The 25,225-nt window shown below is 35.3% G+C and overlaps 1 protein-coding gene and 1 long non-coding RNA gene across 4 annotated transcripts in view; one reads left to right on the top strand and one right to left on the bottom strand.

Moving 5' to 3' along the window:
- PARP8 (poly(ADP-ribose) polymerase family member 8) overlaps positions 1-25,225 on the top strand; it is a 189,599-nt gene that overhangs the window by 28,581 nt on the left and 135,793 nt on the right. The gene's annotated exons all lie outside the window — the stretch shown is intronic.
- LOC126956878 (uncharacterized) lies at positions 14,240-24,927 on the bottom strand. The gene is made up of 3 exons (XR_007726516.1): positions 24,802-24,927; positions 22,121-22,655; positions 14,240-14,538 (listed from the first exon to the last, which is right to left on the bottom strand). It is a non-coding gene; the product is annotated as an uncharacterized LOC126956878 (long non-coding RNA).

Raw genomic sequence — 25,225 nt, 5'->3', positions numbered from 1 at the left:
CAATCATGTAAATTAAGTTATATAAATTAACCATTTGATTGAACTATATAATGTAACCATATAATCACATTATATAAATATATAATTAAGCTATGTAGATTAATTATATGATTAAGTTATGTGGATTAATTGTATGATCAATTATATAATCAATTATTAATTTACATTAATTTATGTAACTATAAGCACCCAAAGGTAATGTGTTAACAATTTGATATATGTCCTTTCCCCTTTTTTCTGTACACACACACACTTATTTGCTTTCCCTCACTCTCACACTTTTATTTATTATGCATAAAGAAGGATTATCCTAAACCCCTGAATGGTGTCTTGCAAGTAGACTTTTTAACCGTAGCAGTAAATAATTGTCTATATCTTCTTTCTGTACCATTCTTTATGTTTGAAACACCTATTTGTGAACATTTTATGTTGCTTCCGGTATCCTGCAATGAACAGGGACCCTTGTACTTATACATTTTTGCACTTGTCTATTTACTCATACTATATGACTAGAAGTGAAAATTCTGAGTCTTATGACACATGTTGTGAAATTGCCCTTATGGAAGTGACATCAACTCCTGCCAGCACTCTCATGGCTTAGTGTGGGATATTAGAATTCTTTTTAATTCCTTGTCAGTTGAATTTCCTTATAGTTTTAATTTGCATGTATTTGATATTGATTTATTAATTTAATTTGCATTTATTTAATTTGTATTTATTTGATAATGAATTTGAAAATGTTTTTATGTTTACTTTATTCTCCTAGGTTTAATTAACATTTGCTAAAAGGGTCTTGTAACCACATTTCTTGTGAAGGAGTTTCAGCCCTGCTTTTATAAATTTTGTGGCATTTCCTTAGGGTGACTTTAAGAACCTCAGTTTTAACTATGAGCCTGACAGTGCAAATTGAGATATTTCCTTCTAGAAACTGGAACCACATGTACTTGGCTTTATTAGTCTGGGTTCTTTAGAAGGACGGAACTAATAGATGTATATATGAAGGGGAGTTTATTAAGGAGTATTGACTCACGCAGTCACAAGGTGAAATGCCACAATAGGTTGTCTGCAAGCTGAGGAGCAAGGAAGCCAGTCTGAGTCTCAAAACCTGAAAAGTAAGGAAGTCAACAGTGCAGCCTTCAGTCTGTGCCTGAAAGCCTGAGAGCCCCTGACATATCACTGGTATAAGTCCAAGAGTCCAAAAGCTGAAGAACTCGGAGTCTAATGTTCTAGTCTGATGTTCAAGGGCAGGAAGCGTCCAGCACAGGAGAAAGATGAAGGCTGGAAGACTCAGCAAGTTGGCTTTGTTCTAGCCATGCTGGCAGTTGATTAGATGGTGCCCACCTGGATTGAGTCAGGTGGGTCTGCCTCTCCCAGTCCACTGACTCAAATGTTCATCTCCTTTGGCAACCCCCTCACAGACACACCCAAGAACAACACTTTGCATCCTTCAATTCAATCAAGTTGACACTTAATATTAACCATCACACTGGCTATGTAGAATCTATGAAGTAATCAGCTCCCAAGTATAGAAATGGAGTGAGAATATTACGTTGTAGCAAGTGCCTTGATAATAATACTGAACTGTCAGTCATCATGTAGATCTGAACTATAGGTGTCACCATGACCTGATGTAGCACACCCAATGCTTAGAAAATTACTAAAGTAACAACTTCGTGCTTAGTCATTCAGGCCTCCTAAATTAATGAACTAGGTTGTAAATGATTGTTGAAGTCTGACCAGCTCAGCTAATTGAGTATTTATTAGACACACTTCATAAACGCCATAATTTGTACTAATGTGCACTAATTAATTAATGATTATTTCAACAAAAGGGCAAAATAGTTATATAAGGTAATCTTTTGTGGCTCTTTTAAAAAATAAATATGGTCATTTATATCCTGTGATTATTTTTCAATTTTATTCTAATATTTGCATCCTTGCTTCATTGTATAGTTCAGTAATGGACTATTTCTAAACTTTTTTTCTAATAATAAATTATTTTGATTTAAAAATAACTCATCAGATATGGAGTTACTATTCCTTGAAGCACTGCAATTTGATTTACATTTGGATATGCAAAATTCAAGCTTTAGTGTACCTGAACAATGTTTTTGTAATTTAGAGCTGCTATGGGAATTATAAATTTCAAAATTTTTCACTTAGATGAATTCAAAATCATTCTCCGCTATACATTATCTTGATATATTTGAGTTGAATTTACTGTTAACTTTTTAACAAAGACATGATTTTGAGATGAAAGAAATATATGCTCTTTATTGTTAGGAATTATGTAAATCTTAAAAGTTAAATCTGTACACCAGCACTGTGAGAACATAATTTAATGGTTATAAAGGAGAGAGTAAAGATTTTGCTTTTAATGAAGAAAAGAGAAACAGTTACATCTAATTAATCTTAGATCTATAATGTAGCCTAGGATTAAGGTGAGTCAAACTATATCATAGCTCTTTCTGTGGGTTAATCTATCTTTTATTAGTTTTTCATCACTTTTTAGACTGTTTGGGCTGTTTTAGAGAAATAGCAAAAAGAAAATACATTAAATCAGAATTTATTTAATCTTTACCTAGGTGAAAGCTAAAAGTTTTGTGCTAAAAATAGTGTAACCTTGGGTAACTGAAAAATTGTCCCAAGTTTTAAATTAAATTTGACCTCTCAAGGTACAACAGTTTAATCTGTGTGGAAGTATACATTAAATTTCTTGAATAATCCTCATTCAAGAAGCCCATAATCTTCCGTTTGGAAGGATAAAAATGATAAGGCAGCCATAATTATATTATCTAAATACAAAGTAGGATCCTGTTAACCACCAGTGACTTCTCTTGCTCCCTCTGCAACAGCGTTTCATGCTCTTCATTTTCCCTTTGCTGTGATATCTGTCCTTTGTCCTTACTACTCTGATTGGCCACCTTCTATTTTGCATCTTCATTTTGAAAAGTCTTTTTTTTCCTTTGACTTAACTGACATCACTTTCTCCTAGTTCTGTTTGTTTCCCCCCACCTCTAATCACTTCTCAGGTTTCTCCATTTCTCTATTTGTACTTTTTTATCTGCTTGCCCCCTAATCTGTTGCTTCTTTCTTAATTGATGGTAGCTTTTGGAATTTCTTCTTTTGCAAATTTAGCTGCTGCCAGCCCCTCAGGACTTAACCTTCTTACCTCTGTGCCCTTGGATTTAACTGTTCTTGCCTTGGGTGTTCTTACTCTCCTTTATGGTAATGAGACCCAACAACGGCTACCACTCAGCTAGAACATTAAGAAGAATTAGTTTGTGCCGGTCACAGTGGCTCACGCCTGTAATCCCAGCACTGTGGGAGGCCGAGGCGGGTGGATCACAAGGTCAGGAGATTGAGACCATCCTGGCCAACATAGTGAAACTTCATCTCTACTAAAATACAGAAATTAGCTGGGCATGCCTGTAATCCCAGCTACTCAGGAGGCGGAGGCAGGAGAATCGCTTTAACCGGGGAGTCGGAGGTTGCAGTGAGCTGAGATTGTGCCATAGCACTACAACCTGGCGACAGAGTGAGACTCCGTCTCAATTAAAAAAAAAAAAAAAAAAGAATGAGTCTGAAAACAAGTTCATATCCTTCAGAATAAAAAAATTCTCAGGGGTTTGGAAAGTTATTGAATGAATAGAATGCCAGAATCTTATATGAAAATCCTATCTTATATTTCAAATCCTGTGCATTAGTATTTTAAAGAAGAAAATCGGTACTTAAATCAGTATGTTAATAAAAGGCTTATCAATTTCAGAAAAAATCCAAATTATATTTATCATTATCTTTTCTTTTTCTTAGATTTTTTTTCAGACAAACTCTTGCTCTGTCATCCAGGCAGGAGTGCAGTGGTACTATCATGGCTCACTATAGCCTTGAACTCCTGGGCTTAAGCAATCCTCCTGCCTTAGCCTCCTGAGTAGCTGGGAGTGTAGGCACATGCCATCACGCCTGGCTCATTTTTATATGTTTTGTAGAGGCAGGGTCTCGCTTTGTTGTCCAGGCTGACCTTGAACTCATGACCTTAAGAAGTCCTCCTACCTCTACCTCCCAAAACGTTGATAGTAATAGACAGAGGATATTCAAAGCTATATCTTTTAAGTAAGTAATATTCTCATTTGTCTTCAATAATGTGTTTCAGCATATGGCATATATACTGTTGTTACTTCAGTCAACTTTACTAATAATGAAAATAACCACTGTGCTGGTCCCGCGGCACCACTTCCTTTTTCATCTCCTTTGTATTCTTCAGGTTACATCTTCAGTGTCAGGAAGGAAAGCCTTCTGTCTCTTTCTCTCTCCTTGTGATTACGTTAAATCTCCTTATTGGAGTTTTCTCATACCATTGCAACTGCACATTTAGATTTACACATTTAGTTTTACACATTTAGATATGACTATTGGATGAAAGTTTAATTTATTTCTTGGGCTGTGAACTTCGTGAGGACTTTTGGTGTCATGGAGGTAGATGGGTGCTCACAGAATATTTCTCAATCGAATGCATGAGTTAATAAATGAATGAATTTGAGCTTCACAATTAAATTGGAGGTTTAGATAAGAAAACCTCAGAGAACAAAACATGTAAAGTATTTCCTAATTGATTTATGTGTCTACCACTCTGGCAGATGGTGAATTCAACATGACCTTTGTATTTGAAGTGTTCATGTTAATCTAAAACATTCCTTATTGTTTTCAGGGCTACCTGAGAATCCTAGAACATTTATGAATATTATAATTGAAATACTTAGGAATGAATTTCTCTCCCAGCAGGTTCTTCATATCACCTTCTTATTCCTTAGCATCTTTTTACTTCTTATTACTGTGATAAAATGACCCTGTGCTTTATATAAAGCCAGAAATTATACCTGAGAGTTTTAAATGCAGCAGAATCTCAGTGGAAATAGGATGATACAATTTTTTTCCCCCAAAGCACAGTGGAGAGCAGGAAAAAAGCCAAGGACCGTTACCCAATGAAAGAATAATCAGTCTTTTGTTCTGATGAGATAGTACCTTTATCCCTTCTCTTAATGGATTGAGAACCCACTGGAAAAATTAAAAGTGAACCAGAAACATCTCAAAAGGAAGCCATGGGACCAGGGGTTCCCTGAAAGTGTTCAGGGAAAGAAAAGGATTAGAAGATTAGATGTTTAATAAACTATGCCAGCCAAAATGATCTTTAACTTTGAATTAGTTAGCTATAAATGTACCAAATAAATGCATTCAAGACCTATTTGCCTTCCCCCAGGGAAAAGTTAGAGCAGGATTTTACCTTGTTTTACAAAAAAGAAAAGTTTATTTTGAAAAACATTCCAAACTTGCCTCCTCTGAACTATAGTGAAAAGATACTTTTCCACATTCCTTTGTTCAGGAAATAAGGACACAGTGGTGTCATTGGGTTTTGATTGTCCTTTTGGAAAAGATTAAAACCTGTCCTACAGTCATGATGATTTCAGTTCCATTTAAGTGGGGTCCTGTCTCTCTCACTCTCCACCGACTGTACCTTTACTATAACATGGCGTTACACAGACAGTTTTGAGTAAAGTGTATGTTAAATGACTGCCTAAGTGAATGGAAAATTAGGAAGGGCCTCCAGCACTGGAGCATGGAAAGGAGCACTGGGTTCATTGATTCTTTGGATTTTTCCCTTGCTATGTTAAGTCCATTCTCTAAAGAACATGGATCTTGACAGTATTGGAATCTTTAGAAATAATCGCAATACCAGAAGTTATTTAAGATTTTAGCATTTTCAAAGTATTTGTACATAACACTTTCATATGTTTTTGTTTCCTAGCTACCTCAGTTTCCCTATTGCCTTGAGCAGATTAGTGTAGAGAGATGGTGAGATCAGGGGAAACAGGTTTACTTAGCCATCTTCATTACCATATTATCACTGGCTTGAGGCTCCTCCCACATGCATTCCTAAAGAGGCTATTGTGGGTCACCCAAATTATTTACAGCCATCTGTATTATCAGTATAATGAAAACACAGGCATGCTCTATGGAATAAATCTTAGGCTTGAATGTGATTACATGGGCATCTGTTGAAATACAGATTCAGATCTATTGAAAGATCTGAGATGGGCCAAGAAGGGATGGGCATATTTTTAATAAGCTACTAAAAGTGAGCTGATGCTGCTGGACTATGGACCATATTTTGAGTATCAATTAATATCAAGTTGCTAGGACATAAGAGGTCTCTGGGTGCAGCTGAGGCCCTTGGTTTCTACTCTGCCAGATATATTGTTGACAGGATAACATCATCACCCACTGGATGAGTAAAAGTTCCATTAACTTGAAAAAAAGATAGATAGCATGACTCATGGAACCTGTCTTCATTTAAAATTAGTGAAGTAAACTAGACTAAATATTCGTCCATTTTTAGAAGTCCAAATATTAGACATTCTGGTGAGAAACATTAGTCTTTGATGGTTCACTTGTTCAATAAAATAGTGGGATTTAAGTCTTAAATCATTTTTTGTCCTCTTTCCCGTATACCAAGGCCCAGAAGTGCCAGAATCAGCTTCTGGAAACAGTAATTGCACTGGTTTAGGGGTGAAAAGGTAGTATTTTTTATCTGTTGCCACTATGCTGAAAAGTGAACTTATCTTTAAATGGTTTTCCTCTTTAAAATTCTCTGAGAGGATAAAGCTTCTCTGTAGCGAAAACCAAGTTTCATCTAACTGTTGATTATTCTGTAGATAACTTCATTCACAGTTGGGAGACAAGATCATAAGTTTAAAGATAAAAACTTCTTTCCTTCAGTAGCCTATGGTTTCTAATCGTAACTTTTTGTTTGATGTTTCTGTAATGTAGTGAAATTGGAGACTTAATTTGATCAACTACAAGGAAATAAACAAACTGTGATCTAAATTTACTAAGCAATGTTTTAAGGCAAGTATTTAAATTAGTAAGAATTGGATTGGTTTTCTCTTATTTTAACTGTGTTTGCAGTCTCTTGACTATTACTTATATTTAATAACTGAATATTTGTGTTGGGGCATAATTACTCAAAATTATGTTTTTCTCCCTGCGAATACAATATTAATGTAGTAATGCTAACTCAGCTACTGCTTCATAAACTTCCATGTCTTATTTTAATCTAGCAAAAGCCTTCTCTCAGGATAATCATTATGCTCAGTAATCCTCACCGTCAAACTTGAAGTAGTTAAAAGATAATCCTCCAAGCAGCACTCCAGATCCATCTGAGTACCCATTAAAACACTTCTTGATGCTATTGGAGTTTTCTGAATTTATCTGTGAGACAATGGAAATTCCAGGAGAATTTCTTCTATTAGAATGTATATTCAAATCTTAGATTGTTTGAGTATCCTGTTCTAATTTTAAATGTGGTTTCCAGATGTGAATTGACTTTACAGATTTTTAATCTTAGAGTGCTTAATGAACACAGATTAAAGATTTGACAGTCTACATTATTGACTCCCTCTCCGCTCATTTTTTTTTTCTTAAAAGAATGACAAAATGGAAAGGGTTTCGTATAGTTATTGTTAATAACAGAAGACTGTTCTGGTAATGGCTATAAGGATATGTATAAGTGGATGGATTGAAGAAACATTTACTGCGGAATTATCAGGAATTGGTGTTGATTGGATGTGTGGGATACGGATCATAGTACGTCAGTAAAACAAAACTCAAAGCATAGTGAATTTGGTTATCCGAGGATAAAGGTTTTAATTCTTCGAACAAAACGAATATGCTTTTTATCTGAATTCTCTTTATAAATATTTATTTGCTCCCCTTTGCGTAGTTTTCGTAAGTGGCATGCAATATATATGGATTTCTAATTATATAACTCCATTTATAGTTTGAATAATTATTTTAGAAGTGACTTTGGCTAATAAGATTGGCTCTTTTAAAATCTGGAAAATTCATGAGGTTGTTAAAGAGACAAAGTTAGTTTGGAAAGACCATTTAAAAAATGTGTTGATTAATAACTCCAAAATAAACTGTTTGCTTTTCTGCATAGATATAGCTACATCCTACAAAAATCTTGCTTCACTCAAGGGGCTTCAGATAGAGTACCTGCTGAGTTTTTTTGTTGTTGGTCAATAACACGGTTATATACAAGCATTTAGAAATTCTTCCATTTCTTTTTTAGAACCTAAGATCCTTTTATATCATAATTTTGTTTTAAAAACTTCAAGAATTTGACCTTGTTCCTATAGTTCTCATGCACGAAAATAATTGGTGTAATTGGGGAGTTATGATCATTTTAGCTTGGAAACATAAACTGTTACATTTTTCTTGCTTTGACAACTGACCTTCTTAATAAAATGACATGAAGTTTTCCTGTAGAATATATAATTTATTTATTTTTTATTTTTATTTATTTATTTATTTATTTTTTTGAGAGGGAGTCTGGCTCTGTCGCCCAGGCTGGAGTGCAGTGGCCGGATCTCAGCTCACTGCAAGCTCCGCCTCCCGGGTTTACGCCATTCTCCTGCCTCAGCCTCCCGAGTAGCTGGGACTACAGGCGCCCGCCACCTCGCCCGGCTAGTTTTTTTTTGTATTTTTTAGTAGAGATGGGGTTTCGCCGTGTTAGCCAGGATGGTCTTGATCTCCTGACCTCGTGATCCGCCCGTCCGCCCGTCTCGGCCTTCCAAAGTGCTGGGATTACAGGCTTGAGCCACCACGCCCGGCCAGAATATATAATTTAAAACCTGATGAAAATGTATTCCTATTTACTTGTACTATTTATGTAAGTGTTCTTGTTTTTTCTTTAGAAATAAAAGGAACATCTTCTCTTAACTTTTACAAAATTACATTTAACATCAATTAAATCTTTTTTAATTTCACTAAGAAAGGACAATAAATTAACTTTTTTTTTTTGAAAAAAGATAAGTATTACATCATAAGTGATCACAGAATTGCAGTAATTTACTTATCATGTGACAATAAATAACTTGATCTGTGATCCCTGATAAAACATAACAGTAGAAAAATCCTTTGATGGGATAAATATGTTTCTGTTTTACAGGTGACCACTAGAAACTACCACCTTTAAACTCACACCTTCCTGGAGAATTGAAAGTAGTCTGAAATGACAATTTTCAGGGCTTCTCATTTTGTTATGTGATTTTCTAAGGCGTTTTTATTTTCTAAAAAGTATTTTAAATTCATTCTAAGGCGTTTTTATTTTCTAAAAAGTATTCTAAATTCATTCTAAGTCAAAATGCCCTGATTCACTCAAAACTTAGAACTTAGAAGATGAGGCTCTTGCATTTGACATCTTAGTCTTAGCACTACTAGAAAATGTATAAAATCTAAAATTCCATTGCTGCAACACTGCTCTTTCCCTCCACTTAGATTCAGTTTCTATTCACTTTAACAAACATAGTAGAAATTGTGTCTTTAATTAGTGTAGTGTCAGCCTTCTTTAATTCTCCTATAGAGGTAATTGAGGTATCACATAGTACTTAGTGCAAAAACAACCATTAGGTGAACACGTCCATTACAAAGAAGAGGAAGTGGTGAGGAAATTATCTGTCTTTAATTCTCCTGTCATTCCTTAAGTGCTTCCTCTGTGCTAGGCACATGGCCATAGTGGTGACAGGGCTGCCTGGAACCCTGTCCTTGTGGAGCTTGGCATCTAAGTGGAATCAGCAGACAGATAGTTGTACAAACAAACCAGATAATTACAGAAGATAAAAAGTGTTACAGGCCGGGTGATGTGGCTCATGCCTGTTATCCCAGAACTTTGGGAAGCTGAGGCGGGAGCATCAATTGAGCCCAAGAGCTTAAGACCAGCCTGGGCAACAGGGCGAAACCTAATCTCTACAGAAAACACAAACAATAGTGGGGTGTGGCAGCCTGCACCTTAAGTCCCAGCTTCTTGGGAGGCGGAGGTGGGGAGATTGCTTGAGCCCAGGAAATTGAGGCTAAATGAGCCGTGATCACACCACTGCACTCCAGCCTGGGTGACAGAGTGAGACCGTGTCCCCCCCGCCAAAAAAAAAAAAAAAAAAAAAGTCTTCTAAAGGCAGATTAACGTGGTGATATCATAATCACTGGGAAATGCTATTTCTGATTAAGAAATAATTTGTCTTTGTGTATGGATATGAGAGATGATATTTGAACTGTCCTGTTCAGTGAGATCATTTCTTGGAGGTCTCCTTGAGGGGGTTTGATTTCTTCCTTGAAGGATTCGTGATTATTATCACTGCCACAGCTTATTCATCATTCCATACATATTTATTGAGGGCCTGATATATTTCAGCCTCTGTTCTCACTTGGGAGAACAAAGCTGTGAAATCTCCTGATCTCAATGAATTTGCCATGTGTTCTCCACTGTTTTAATAAAACCCCCTGGCGAACACGGTGAAACCCCGTCTGTACTAAAAAAATACAAAAAACTAGCCGGGCGAGGTGGCGGGTCGCCTGTAGTCCCAGCTACTCGGGAGGCTGAGGCAGGAGAATGGCGTGAACCCGGGAGGCGGAGCTTGCAGTGAGCTGAGATCCCGCCACTGCACTCCAGCCTGGGCGACAGAGGGAGACTCCGTCTCAAAAAAAACAAACAAACAAAAAAAAAAAAACTCACTTTCCAGGCCCCTCAGTTGTATGATGGTCTAACTCTGTTCATTCGTTGTCCAACCTGGGCAACATAGGGAGACCCTATCACTACAAAAAATTTAAAAGTTAGCCAGGTGTGGTGTTGTGCACCTGTGGTCCCAGCTACTCTGTAGGCTGAGGTGGGAGGATTGTTTGAGCCCAGAAGGTTGAGGCTGCAGTAATCACTGCAGCCTGGGTGATAAAATGAGACCCTGTTTTTTTGTTTTGTTTTGTTTTAAATTTCTTTCTTCCAACATGAATTTTCCATGTTTAAACATGATTTGTAGGAGAAAGTGCCTACCATATACAGCAAGATATAAGATTTAATTACTTATTACGATCTATTTTATTGTAGCTAATCTTTTGAAGTGTATTTAACATTTGTTTAACTTGTTTTCTTAATTCACATTCAATCTCTTTTTGCAGTGAGAAATTGTCCAGCTTGTGCACTAGCAGAGATGTTGCCAAGTCTGCCTTAAGCTGGAGAGTTTAGCCTCCTTTCCCCTTTGAAACTTGAGGCATATCTAAGTCCTGAGAGGTGTGATATTTATTGACTCTTGTGGCTAGCTCTTGTGTATAGATATCCTCACAATTTTCCTTGGTATATGTGGATCCTGGTCACCAATCTGACAGTCAAAAAGGTCACTTAACTATCTTCTGTCAGGACATAATCAGAAAATGTTGATTTTTCTGCCGTCTTTGAAAAACTACTCTGACCAAGATATAATTACCTAAGTGAGCACGTGCTCACTTCGTTTATTTGAATCTTCACTCCTTATGTGCTCACCTCTAAACACTTGCAGTGATAATTTTAACATTTTATTTCTGAAAGTTATTTCTTACTCTGCCCTCCCCCAAATGGTAGCCACTAGCCAAAAGTGGCATTTGAGCACTTAAAATGTGACTGGATTGAGATGTGCTGTGTTAAAGTACACACTGGATTGAAAGACTTAGTGTAATAAAAAGGATGTAACATATCTCATTAACATTGTCATGTTGATTGTATATTGGAATGATAGTGTTTTGGCTATATTGGACTAAATAAAGCATATTATTAAAACTGATTTCATCTACTCTTTACCTTTTTTAATGCAACGATTTAAAATTGCCAATGTAGCTTGCAATATATTTCTTTTGGACAGTACTGCTTTAAAATAGGAATGCATATGGAATGTTCAAAATGGTTTTAGAAGCCTGGATTCGTTGATCTATTTGAAGAGTTGCAAGATTACTCTAGAGCAGTGTAATGTGTAAATTTAGAACTATTTCATGATCAATAATTTACTTCCTTGTAAAGCAAGTGAAAGCTTTAATATTGCATGTGGGAGGAATATGACATTTACAAATGGGCAAATTTCAAACTGGACAAAGCAGTGTCTTCATTGCCATCCAGATTATCTGCTCAATATAGATTGAGACTAATGTAAACAATGGAATATGTTTTGGTGGAAATTTTAGTCTTAAACAGTTTTTAAACTATTACTTTAAAATTGTGATTATTAAACTGAATGTTACTATATAGGGGTTTACTTGGCTGTGTTATGCTTTGATGAGTTTCTGGACATCAAAGTAAATCAAGGGGTTTTCTACTTGCAAGTTTGCACTTGATTATAGGAGAGCAGCCACGGTAGCTAATTAGCTTGCTTCTTTTTTTAATTGCTGTTTCTTAATGTGTCACATGAGTGAGAAAAGAAAAATACTAACTTGATAAGGATGTCTGACTTATTCTTGTTTAACTGAGTTCATTAGTGTTTTTAAAAGCAGAAGCCTGTAATAAAGGATATAAAAGTCTCAAACCATTATATGAGAGAAATTAATTGAAAATGAAATTTTAAAAGTAAGTACTTTTATTACTTTCAAAAATAGTTTACTGTTTAAAACAGTTGCTCTGTCTCAGGCAGCATGGCTCAAGAGAATATGTGATTTTAGGAGTAAAAGATAAAAAGAACATGTTAATGCTTTTTGGTCAAACATCTAGAAACTATTTTCTGTAATATCTGGCTCTGCTTTGAGGAGAAGAGGTGAGCCAGGTTGCTGACAAAAATTGGTTGACAAAGAAATGGGGATAGAAATATATTATTTCAAGTTGCCAAGTTGCAAAACAGTTGAAAGATTAAAAATAATAGTGTCTATATCATATATAAACAATGTGAAGGTGATAAAATAAGAAGATATAAATGATATGGAGAAAACCAGAGAGGAACTAAAACTAAATAAATTTAAAAGGAATTGATGGGGCTGGTGCGGTGGCTCACACCTGTAGTCCCACTTTGGGAGGCCAAGGCCTGTGAATCACTTGAGGCCAGGGGTTCGAGACCAGCCTGGCCAATATAGTGAAACCCCATCTCTACTAAAAATACAAAAAATTAGCTGGACATGGTGGCGTGCGCCTGTAATCCCAGCTACTTGGGAGGCTGAGGCATGAGAGTCTCTTGAACTAGGAGGTGAAGGTTGCAGTGAGCCTGATCGAGCCACTGCACTCCAGCCTAGGTGACAGAACAAGACTGTGTTTCTAAAAAAAAAAAAGGAGTTGATGGGACTGGGCTGGGACTTGACTTTCATCATAAACTACTTATACTATTTGATCTGTTGCCATTTGCCTGCATTTCCTTGATATATTTTTAATTTGGTCTAGGGCAGTGTTTCTTAAAATCTGCTTCAGGATTAGGCTGCATTAGAATTATTGAAGTGCACACAAAAATGCAGATTTCTAAATCCCACTGCAGAACAACTGAATCACATTTTCTGGGTGCAGTGCTTGGAAATCTGTGTTTTAACTTGCATCTCAGTGGAATCTTGAGAACTTTAAAGTGTGAGAACCTTTATAAGGTATGCCAGAATATATCTGGTTAAGTTTTTTTTTTGACATATGTGATTACATGTAAAGTATTTCAGCAACGAGTAAAATGAATGTGCAGTACAAGTTCATAGTGATTGGTATAATATACAACTGTAGCCAGCTATGCACGGCATAATATTGGTATTTACAAAGTACTTTTTTATTGCTGATTGGGACCAACTATTTCTGTGTCAGTAGGTAAGATGTTGGCAACGTACTTTCGAGTCTTCGGGCTTAAGTGAGACTTTTCTTCATATTTTGTAATTGCAACATTATATAAAGCACATAGGAATATTAACCCTAAATGAAATATGTCTTTTTTTTTTTTTTTTACAGTGGTGGTGGAGTATGCAGTGATCGTGTCAGGGATGGTATCTTTGTCAGCTTACCCTATGCTGCAAAATACACACTGTCTCTATTTTATTTATATATATATACACACACACATACATACATATATATACACACATTTTTTTTTTTTTGAGATGGAGTTTCGCTCTATAGCCCAGGCCAGAGTGCAGTGGTGCAATCCTGGCTCACCGCAACCTCCGCCTCCCAGGTTCAAGCAATTCTTCTGCCTCAGCCTCCTGAGTAGCTGGAACTACAGGCATGCACCACCATGCTCAGCTAACGTTTGTATTTCTTTTAGTAGAGATGGGGTTTCACCATGTTGGCCAGGCTGGTCTTGAACTCCTGACCTCAAGTGATCCACTTGCCTCGGCCTCCCAAAGTGCTGGGATTACAGGTGTGAGCCACTATGCCCGGCCTTTGCTTCTATGATATTTTGACAACAGATAACAGAAAACTTGGACTCAAACTGGCTTAAATATGAAGCACATTTATTATCTCAAATGACTAGAAGACAGCAGCAGTAAGCTGTAGTCAGGGCAAAAATCAGGGGATTAAGCGATGTCATCAGGAACCTAGCTATGCAGGCGTTGTCCTGCGGCTTACTTTGCTCCTGTTTTCAAGATGACTGCCATTCACAATAGACACTGTCTTTGCTTCCTTGTTCAGGTTCAACAGAAGGTATAAGAAGAAATATGTCACCCAAGCCAGGAATTCAGATCTTCACCTTTATTCTCACTGGACCAAGGAATGGGAACATATTACTTTAAGTCCTGAAAAAGAGAGAAGTGGATACCTTTAAAAAAAGAAAAAAATAGGATTTTGTTTTTTTCCAGAAAGGAAGAAGGCACATTTTTGGCAACAACATTGCCTACCATAAAAATGTTTTAATATATTTCACTGACAGGTAGTACTGCTAACTTTTAAAATAAGTAAGGCAAACTTCATGCATAGACAAAATAGAAATGTGATAATGACATATAATACTTGATGAGTACTTACTATATGTTGGCATCATTTTGGATTGTTTTACATATAAAAACTATTAAATTATTTAGTACAGTATAAAAACTTTTAAAATTAGTACATTAGTTAACTAAATTAAGTACTCTTACTACCTCTATGGATTAGGAAACTGGCACATAGATTAAGTGACTTGTCTGAGGTAACACAGGTAGGAAGTGGCAGACAGGAATTTGAACTGTCAGGCCAGCTCCAGAGCCCATTCTCATAACTACTACCGTATGACTGACTCAGTAGATGCTCAGTGGGGTTGGTCACTGTGAGTGAGTGTGGCCTTTAAGAGGTGACTGTCATAGTGTTCATAATCAATATTATTGTTATAATCCTTTGCTTGCTGGTGGTTAGAACAGCTTTCATAGATACTATATTAAATTTACATCAGCTGGGTGTGGTTGGCTGATGCCTGTAATCCTAGTGTTTTGGGAAGCCAAGGCAGGAAGATTGTTCAGGCTAAGAGTTAGAGACCAGCCTGGGGAACATATTGAGACCCCCGTCTCTACAAAAAGTTAAAAAATTAGCCTGATGTGATGGCTCGTGCCTGTAGTCTTAGCTACTCAGGAAGCTGAGGCCAGAGGATCACTTGGGCCCAGTATACAGTGAACTGTGATCACACCACTGCACTCCAGCCTTTGTGACAGAGTGAGACCCTGTCCCTGAAAAGAAAAGAAAAAAAAAAAATGAGGAAACAGTGATTACTGGGCCATAGTACGGAGGTAATAATAGTAGTAGTAGTGGTGTACAGGCAATAATAATAATAATACCAACCTATATTCCTATTATAAACCTGTTTGGATGGACTTATATTTATGGTTTCAATAGTATTAAGGTGATTATTTTAAATTTCCTGAGCCCATGTATTCATACATAAAAGGATAAATAAAAACAGCATCTGTGCTTTTAATAATTTCATGGTATGGTTAAGGAAATCAAACATGTAAACACATAGCTGCAATAGAAAATAGTAAGTACTGAAAGAAGCTAGCCTCAAAAGAGGAGTTCTGCTGGTTTTTGGAAGGAGAAAAGTTTGGGAAAGTTTGCAAGAAGAAAGATTTTGAAAGATGAGTGGCTAGACCTGAGCAGGAGAATTAGATCCAACATTTCAGGAAAAGTGAACAACATAAGCAAATGCACTGAAAACTGAAGAGCTTGCGTTTTGTGGGTAATGTAAGTACTTTATTATGTCCTAATAAAAGGACCATGAAGAAGGTAGTAGGAGCTTAGGTTACACAAATACTTCTGGAATATTTAAATTATTAAGAGTTGCTGAATTTTAAATCTTTGAGATATATTTGTTTAGATTTGGCAGGAGAAGTATTTTTAACCTTTAACATCTTGATTTTTAGTTTAGATATAGGACTTGTATTAATTCAAGGCCCTGATACTCAGAAAAACAGATCAATTAGGAATCATTAGTTACATTGCAGTTTCTTCACTGCATATACATAAAGGAACTCTTCAGTAATACTAGGTGTGTTTCAAAGTACTGGAGTGTGTTATTTGAAGATAGTCATTAATGAATTGGTTTCATATTTAAAGTGAAGACCCAATTTAAACATATATATTGAGTACAGCATACCAGAAACACAAATCTATTCCATAAACCATGATATGTATCTGCTCAAGCCATTGGATGACCTTATGTCAATTTCATTATAGCGGAATTGTCCACCCTCTATGGTTGTTTCAAGTTAGGATAGGCACTTACCTTACTGTTTTATAACTACACCTCTTTGAGATAGTTTCTTTTTATTTTGTTTTTTCTCGAAAAATTCAAGCATACAGAAAAACAGAAAAATAATGTATTGAAAATAATATCCTCACTTTTGAGATTAAGTAGGTTTTTTTCATATTTTAGATGTCTTTTTCTTTAAGAAATGTTACCGATATATTAAAACCCACCCTCTCATCACTTCAGCTTCCTTTCTCTCCAGAGGATATCACTGTCCTGAAGTTGTCAAACACTATTTCCAAGTACATATTATGCTTTGATTACACATGTATTCATAAACAACATGTAATATTGCCTTGAGTGTGCATTTTAATTTTTACATCAACCCTTTTGCACTGTATATTTTCTTGCAAACTGCATTTTTACTACTTTTTTGAGATTCGTCTCAGACTTTCATGTAGATCTAGTTTATTCAGTTTACTACTTTTATGTATCCATTCTCCATATGGAGGGTCAGTTAGAAGGTTTTCACTCATTTATCATGCACAGTCTTTCAGTGAGAATCTTTGTGTCTCCTTGTATACTTGTGCTAGACTCTCTTGAGGGTAGGTTTTAAAATGGATTAGTTGGATTAAGATATGCTCATGCTTAACAGTTGCTTCTAAATTGGTTCTATCAAATTATACTCAAGGAAGAAAGGTACTGTTTCCCCAATTCTTGCTAATAATTCATGTTATATTTTGAAATTGGTATCAGTGTTATATGTTAAATCATATCCCATTGTTATTTTAATTTGTATCTACTGATTATTAGTGAGTTTGGGTTTTTTCAGTTTATTGAAAGTTTGGAATTTTATTTCTATGACGTTTCATATGCTTTTACATATATTTTATTGAGTTTTAAATGTTTTTTTCTGAGTAATTTTTAGGAAACCTTTATGTTTTTCAAACGGTTGGTTTTGGGGATATAAAAGTTTTCATGTCTAGTATCAATTTTTCTAGCCTGAAAAATTATTTAATTCTCTTCCTGTCTCATTTGACTATAGCTGGAGCCTTTTGATTGTAAACTTCTTAGGATTGTTAATGTCAGAAACAAGCGTACTTAACAGTAATTTTAGTGATTTAGATTTTAAGAGCTCAAAAGTTTGAATTTGAGTTCAAGATCTTCATCATTTTGGGTAGTTATTTATTTTTTGTTTTTGCATTTAAGACTATTTTCTCAGCATATTATACCTCTAATTGAGCAGTTATTTAGTCTTTCCAATTTCTGAATTGGAATAACAATATGTTATAATACACATAAGCACACACTCACATGTACAAATACCACAGAGCTTGGGACAGTATCCCGCAATAATTTGAAGTAATAATAAGAAGAAAAAAGAATAGCACCAAGTATGTTCATTTTTTAAAAACAGATACCTTTTACCAGAGTGCTTTTACTTAAGTGAAACTTGGTTAATTTGAGCATGACCTAATTCAGATTCTAATAGTGCATTATGATGCTAGCAGACAGTGGTTGATTTCTGTAATTTTCATATACTGGCATGCATGTATCTTGTGAAATCACTACTCAGGGGTTTCATAATTTATACAAAAATCTATATAGCTGCTTTTTTATTGGGTAGTCTTGTTTAAGTGTTAGATTTGCATATATTTATGTAGCTCACTAAATCAATATGTTCTTTGTAAACTGATATAAAACCTTTTTGTACACATTTATAAGAACATTTACTGATTTAATAAATCAGACGCTTGTCAGACATGCATCAGTGTAAATTGTTGTTTATATATAACGTAAACATAATTCTTTAGATGGAGTATATAATTCGTCATTCAATTAACATAAATATATAATCAGTCATTAGTTTATCTCCCAAGGTTCAACTCCTGCAGGAAAGAATTTATATGTATCTCTTTGATACATATAAATTAAAATATTGCTCATTTAATGATTTTCCTAAAGCGTTTTTGCATTCTGTAGAACTTTAAATTTAGATTTTAAATTTTTTATACTCATTTCACAGTAACAATTAAGTAGACTTGATAGCTAACTAGAATGCATAATCTTTTTCTCAAAAACAGTGGCAAATTGTGAAGGTATGATTAAAATTCTTAAGTCATTAAAGCTAACCTTTAAAATCTGAATGCAATTAATTGAATGATTTGAAGATTTACCCTTTGGAAGATATTCCAAAGAGATATGAGATAGAGAGATAGAGATAGATAGGGGAGAGAGAGAGAGAGAGAGAGAGAGAGAGAGAGAGAGAGAGAGAGAGAATGCCAGTATTATCCTGCTTCTATTGTCTTACAGTTGCCTGATCTCTTGTTTTCTATGGGGAGTTAGGCAGAAATTTATGTATTTCTTCAAGTAAGCACATATTTGATTACAAAACCCAACAGTAGTAAGAGTCTTATATCAACCATATATTTAACATATTTTAAAACAATATGCTGAGTTGCACTTTACTGACATAAGTTTTAGACAGTTTCTATTGAATGCCTGTTATATTAGTGAGTATTTATCTTTCTTACATTTCCTTACCACACCATCTCTCACCATAGCCACTTCAGAATTTTTGGTTGCATCACTAATCAGCATATTACAATGACTGCACTGTTACACCATAAGTATATATTTTTTTTCCTTCTACTTTTTATTTTTCCTAGAGTTAAAAATTGCTTTTGATTTTTCCCATTAGTTTGTATTTTGCTGTGTATCCATTATTGTTTTTTCCCCAATAATTTAAGAACGTTAGTCATGGTTCTCAATAATTTTCCTAAATAGTCTAACACATCAAATCAATTATCAATAACGAATTAGTTTTGCCTTCTCCTCCACCCTAGAGACCTTCCCAGAACTCTCCTTTTTTCTTGAATCTGAACCATATTCTTTGAGAGTGTGATGCAAATCTGTGGTCGTGTGTCATATTCTCTTTTCTGGATGCCATATTCTTCTTGCTTTACTGAAACATAACACTCTTTGTAAAGAAAACTTTATTCTTTGTAAAGAAAAGTTGTATTGAAGGTCATTTTTTTTTTTTTTGAATCTCTGCATGTCTAAAATACCTTTATTTTACCCTCATTTTAATTCATACATTGAGAGGGTATGGAATTCTGTGTTAGAACTCATTGTCCCTCATAATTTTGAAGATTGCTCAATATCCTACTACTGTGCAGTGTTGCTGGTTAATCTAGTACTTTTCTAATTTCTTTATTTGTAACTTGCCTTGGCATATCTTTGAAGTTTATCAAATCTCTTTTTCATCCCTGAAGTTCTGAAATTTCACATTGATATGACTTTATGTAAACTTATAAAAAATATCTATCAGGCTTGGTGTTTACTACAAAACCCTTCACTGTGGAGGCTCCTGTCTTAGGAAATTTTTAAAAAAATTATTGTTATTATTTTTTAGAGACAGTGTCTTACTCTGTCAGCCAGGCTGGAGTGCAGTGGCATAATTATAGCTCACTGCAGCTTCAAACTCCTGGGCTCAAGCAATTCTCCTGCTTCAGCCTCCCAAGTAGTTAGGACTACAGGCACTTGCCACCATGCCTGGCTGATTTTTTATTTATTATTTTGTAGAGTTGGGGTCTCAATATGTTGTCCAGGCTGGTCTTGAACTCCTGGCCTCAAGCAATCTTCCCACTTCAGCCTCCCAAAGTGCTAAGATTACCAGTATTAGTCACCATGCTGGGCCAGGACATTTTCTTGTATTATAGCTTTGATAATATTTTCTTGTCCCCTTCTACTCCTTTTTTGGGGTCTCCCATTGAAATTCCTGTAGTGATACTCAGTTTCTTATGTTTACTTTCATATTTTTCACCTCTTCATCTCTTTATTCTGCTTTTTCAAGATTTCTTCATTTTTATGTTCCAACCATTTTGTTGAAGTTTTAAGTTTTGACATATTTTAAATTTCCAAAGGCTCTTTTAAAATTCTTTCATTTTTTAAAATTTTTATTTTGAAAATGTTTTTTAGAGCATTTTGTTCTTGTTTCATGTGCCAAGTATATTCTGGTTATCTATATTTCTGTTAAGTAAATTTAAGTTTCTTCTGTTTCTTTCATTGCTTCTGTTTCCTCCAAGTGTCATTTTTAAATTTGTTCTTATCTTTCATATTCACATTGTAGGCTTTTCTCAAATGTCTACTGATCTTTCACTGTCTATTCACATTTAAAAGTAAGGTAGTGGGAAACATATTTTAATAATAATGTAAGCATCATGGTAGGAGATAATCAGTAAAATTCTTGAGTGCAGTAGCCACAGGCTTACAGTGTCTTCATTCTGACTCATCCAGAGATGAAATTTACTTGTTCCACAAAAAAATGCCAGTGTTGTTAAGCCCTGGTACTGTTGCAAAAATATAAAAATGAGAAAAGAAAAAGACCAAGGAACCAAAAGAGAGATAAATAGACAAAGAGTCAGAGATGGATGGATGGACTGAGTGTGTGTACAAGTGTGTATATGTGTGTGTGTGTGTTGGGGTGTTGGGGGAGAGAGACTATAAGAATATGAGGTAGAAAGAGTATATATATATATATATACACACACACACACACATATATATACACACACATATATATATGTATGAGATATTTGTGAAATATGCTTCATGACCCTTTAATAAAGAGAAACTTTGTTTAGATTTTGAACAGAAAAAAATGACAGAGGGAAAATTCATATTAACAATTTTTTTCTGGGGCTAATTACTGTGCTTTCATTTTATTACATCATTGTGCTCCTCATGTATTAGTTACTTAAAGGTGATGAAACCAGCACCTTCCATTAGTTCATTACTTATATGCACATTTCTGCTGCTGTTATCATAGGGAGATCCATTTGCATGTCTGATTTAATCTGAAATATAAATTGATTTTTTTTTGTACTTTCATGGATCTTTTCTTAGATTCCATCTCCCACTGACTTATTTCTATATTTTGAGGTAAGTTTTGAGGCAATGTTTGCTTTTGCCTTAATACTTTATCAGCAATAGTAATAGGGAAGTATTCACATGCTTCATGCTTCTTATTTATATCTTTTTTTATTTAGAAGGAAACCTTTTTTAAAAAAGGTGTTTTTTTTAATTCAAATAAACCTTTTTAAAAAAGTTTTTTTTTTTTAAATTAAATAAACCTTTTTTATTTACAAGAATCAGATATTAGAATGGGTTCAACACCTGATGGTATGATGGTACTTAGATCTTACTGGTTCCTGCTAATTCTCATTTCTGGTCTGGTCTGGTAGGAACCTTTTTAGAGAGAAATAAGGATCAGCTTGTTTTTGCATGGATACTCCTTTGTTGTGTGAATTTTCTTGGACTTCATTCCCCGTTTTCAAAGTATCGGTAGTTAAATATAACAGATTTAGCAGTGTAACTGTGGTGTAGACTTTTGAAAAAGAACACAATTTTTGTTTCTGTGTCTGCAACCTACATATATGATTGAAAATTTTTATATCAGGTTCTACTTTTATGACCTATTACCTAGCCACAGTGTATCTGTTTCTATCTGTAGCTTTATAACTATCTATCTGTCAATCATTTATCCATATCTGTGTCTCTATCTGTATATAAACACATATAAAAATGTGCCTGTGCATACAATCAAATATATATATTTGAATGCTTTCCTAGACTCAGCATATATTAGTGTGTTTAACTACCTTTTGGTGAATTGTTTGTTGCTACTGGTGGTCTGTAAAATGGCATCTTGATTCCTCCTCTGATAAACACAGTTATGTTATTATGAAACTTTCCTCCCTCGTTTTACCTCCTCAGAGCTTGGGAATTAGGCCAGTTGTAGAGCTGAGTTTTCTGATAATCTTGCTGTTTTAAATATTGTTGTCTATCAGCCATTCATTACTACCTTTTTCCATGCAAAGGGAACACCGGTGTTGTTCAAGAAATCACACCTTAGTGAAAATGCATAGCCTTGTCTCCAGCTCAGGAATAAAAGCCCATTAGTTTAATTCAGTCATATGACTTGTCCCTGTGGCTTGCCTTCTCCCTTCTCCCCTAACTGATTGATTCAGGGCTGGCTAGGAACTTCTCTCTGGCCTGTGAAATGTGAGGAGTTTGCGCTGTGGCTTCTGGGGCTGACTTTCATTCTCATGTCTGGATGTGATGTTGGGACTGCAGCACCCGTCATGTGGGCCATACAGGAAGTTAGCCCCGAGGTAGTTTGAAACTGCTGCTATACTGTGAGAAACAGAAAGACAAAAAAATGGGCGGAACTTGAGTCTTTGAGTCCTTGGTTGAGCCGCTGAATTAATCATAGACCTCCTCCTCCCCCACCCCCCAGCCCTCCTGCCCATCATCCAACATACATTTCTGCATTTACATAACAAAATCAAGGTCCTTATTTTTAAAGTCAATTCAGTGTAGGTTTTTGACAGTTGCAGCCAAAAGCATTATTGCTGAGACATCACTGCTTTACCTTTTATTTCTGTTTTCCATAGTGATTATTAACATCTGTTAACCTTTCTTTTCTCTCTTTTAAGTGAGTAGAGTAAATCATAGGCCAGGCTATTTGTCTAGCATTACTGTAGTAATAATAAACCTTCTGAGAAACAAAAACCTAAATGATTTTTCTGCAAAGTTGATTTATCTGCATCCTGAAGGACCTCATTACTTCTTCCATTTCTGACAGATATTTATGGTGCAATATAATTTTCTTCTTTATAAATTTTAAGAGTAGTAAGTTTTATTAATCTTCACTTTATTCAAAGTGATTTGAAATAGATTACAAAGTGAAATGGCAGAAACTAAATTATGTTATGTCCAAAAAAATAAGAACAGCATATGCTGACCTTTGGCTGTTGGTTACCATTTTGTAGGCTTCTCCTAGGATTATATATTTAGAAATAGATATTTGGCATTTTATACTTTAAAAAACCCAACTTCTGGGAAATCTTCTGTTTCTCTACAATGAATATGTACTGTTTTGTGGAGCACCTATAATACGACAAAATGAATTGTTCATGTTTTTCATGCTTCGATTATTGTACTGTTGATGGCAGAAACTAACAGGAGCTTTTTAGAATCTGTTCAACTTCATATTGATTTTATGTTAATATCAGACAACATTTTATTGTAAGAAATGTACAAAATAGTAAAAGTTGCAAAGATTATTGGCAAAACAAGTGACCAGATTTTTAAATTATTGTAGTTCATGATTTCTTCATTCACTCATTCAGTAAGCACTGAGGACCAGACTCTGCAGGCCACCCTGAATATAGAAGAGTCCCTGTACTGAGGGGCATTCACAGAGCAGGGATGAGATAAAGCAGCAGACATTATAATATAATGTCATAAGTGACAAGATAAGTGCAGGGAGCCACGGGCGCATGCAGGATAAGAAACAAGTATGGATCTGGTGGGGAGAAGGAGAAGAAAGATATTTTTGTATAAGGACTGTTTAAAACAGGAAAGTAGGAGGAACAAAGTTTTTTTTTTTTTCTTTTAAGTTTTGTTGCTAATATTAGGCTTGATTTTATTGTGTTTGGTATATTTTCTTTTTTATTATTTATGTTAGTGGCATGAAGTAAGGTATTATGATAAACTTAATGCAGAGATGTAATAATAACAAGTAAAATTCATTCAGTGTTTCTGTGGCAGTTAAAAGAGTGAGTATAAGCGCCAGATGGCTTGACTTTTAAAACCATTCATGTCAGATATTTGCTCTTATTAGGTTTAGGTATATTAATTGTGCTTTATTTTCCCCATTTGTAAAATGGCTGTGAGAGCTGTCTATATGTCATAGATCTGTGATGATGTTTCAATAAGTTGATTATTCAAAGGACTTAGAAGAGTGCTTGCTCATATTGAGTGCTCAATAAACATTAGCTATTATTATTATTATTATTATTATTATTATTTTGAGACAGGGTCTCACTCTGTTGCCTAGGCTGGAGTGCAGTGGTGTGATCTTGGTTCACCACAACCTTGGCCTCCTGGGCTCAAGCAGTCCTCCCACCTCAGCCCTCCAAGTAATTAGGACTACAGGCATGTGCCACTATGCCTGGCTAATTTTGGTATTTTTTGTAGAGATGGGGTTTTGCTTTGTTGCCCAGGCTGACCTTGAATTCCTGGACTCATGTAATCTGCTCCCTGAGCCTCCCATAGTGCTGGGATTACAGGTGTGAACCATCACACCCAGCTATTATTATTATTTGGATAATCTCATTTAATGTTTTCATTAATCTGATAATACAATGTGGTAGACAGAATAATGGCCACCAAGATGTCCACATCCTAATCCTGGAACTTGTGAACATATTACCTTGCATGGCCAAAAGGAATTTGCCAATATGATTAAATTAAGATTTTGAGATGGGGGGATTACCTTGATAATGATGTTGAGCCCAGTGTCATCACATGGATCCTTAGAAGAGGCAGGTGAGTCAGAGAAGGAGATGGGATGAAGGAAGCAGAGGGATAGAGTCAGAGATCTGAAGATGCTATGCTGTTGCCTAGCAAGATGGAAGGAACCCTGAGACAAGGAATGTGGGTAGATTCTAGAACCTGGAAATGAAAAGAAATAGATTTTCTCCTGGAGCTCCTGGCAGGAATGTGGCCCCCCTGACATCTTGATTCTGGTCTGGTTGAACCCATTTAATTTGAATTCTGACCTGTAGATCAGTAAGATTATACATTTGTGGCATTTTAAGCCACTGGTGATTTTTCTTTTCTTTCTTTCTTTTTCTTTCTTTCTTTTTTTAATCCCAGAATTCATCAAGCACAAAGTTTATTCTGAGGGTATCTGAGTC

Source organism: Macaca thibetana, chromosome 6 (assembly GCF_024542745.1).
Source record: "Macaca thibetana thibetana isolate TM-01 chromosome 6, ASM2454274v1, whole genome shotgun sequence".
In the NCBI taxonomy this organism is placed as follows: Eukaryota; Metazoa; Chordata; class Mammalia; order Primates; family Cercopithecidae; genus Macaca; species Macaca thibetana.
The sequence above is the reverse complement of the archived record's forward strand: the minus strand, read 5'-3'. Positions and strand labels throughout refer to the sequence as shown.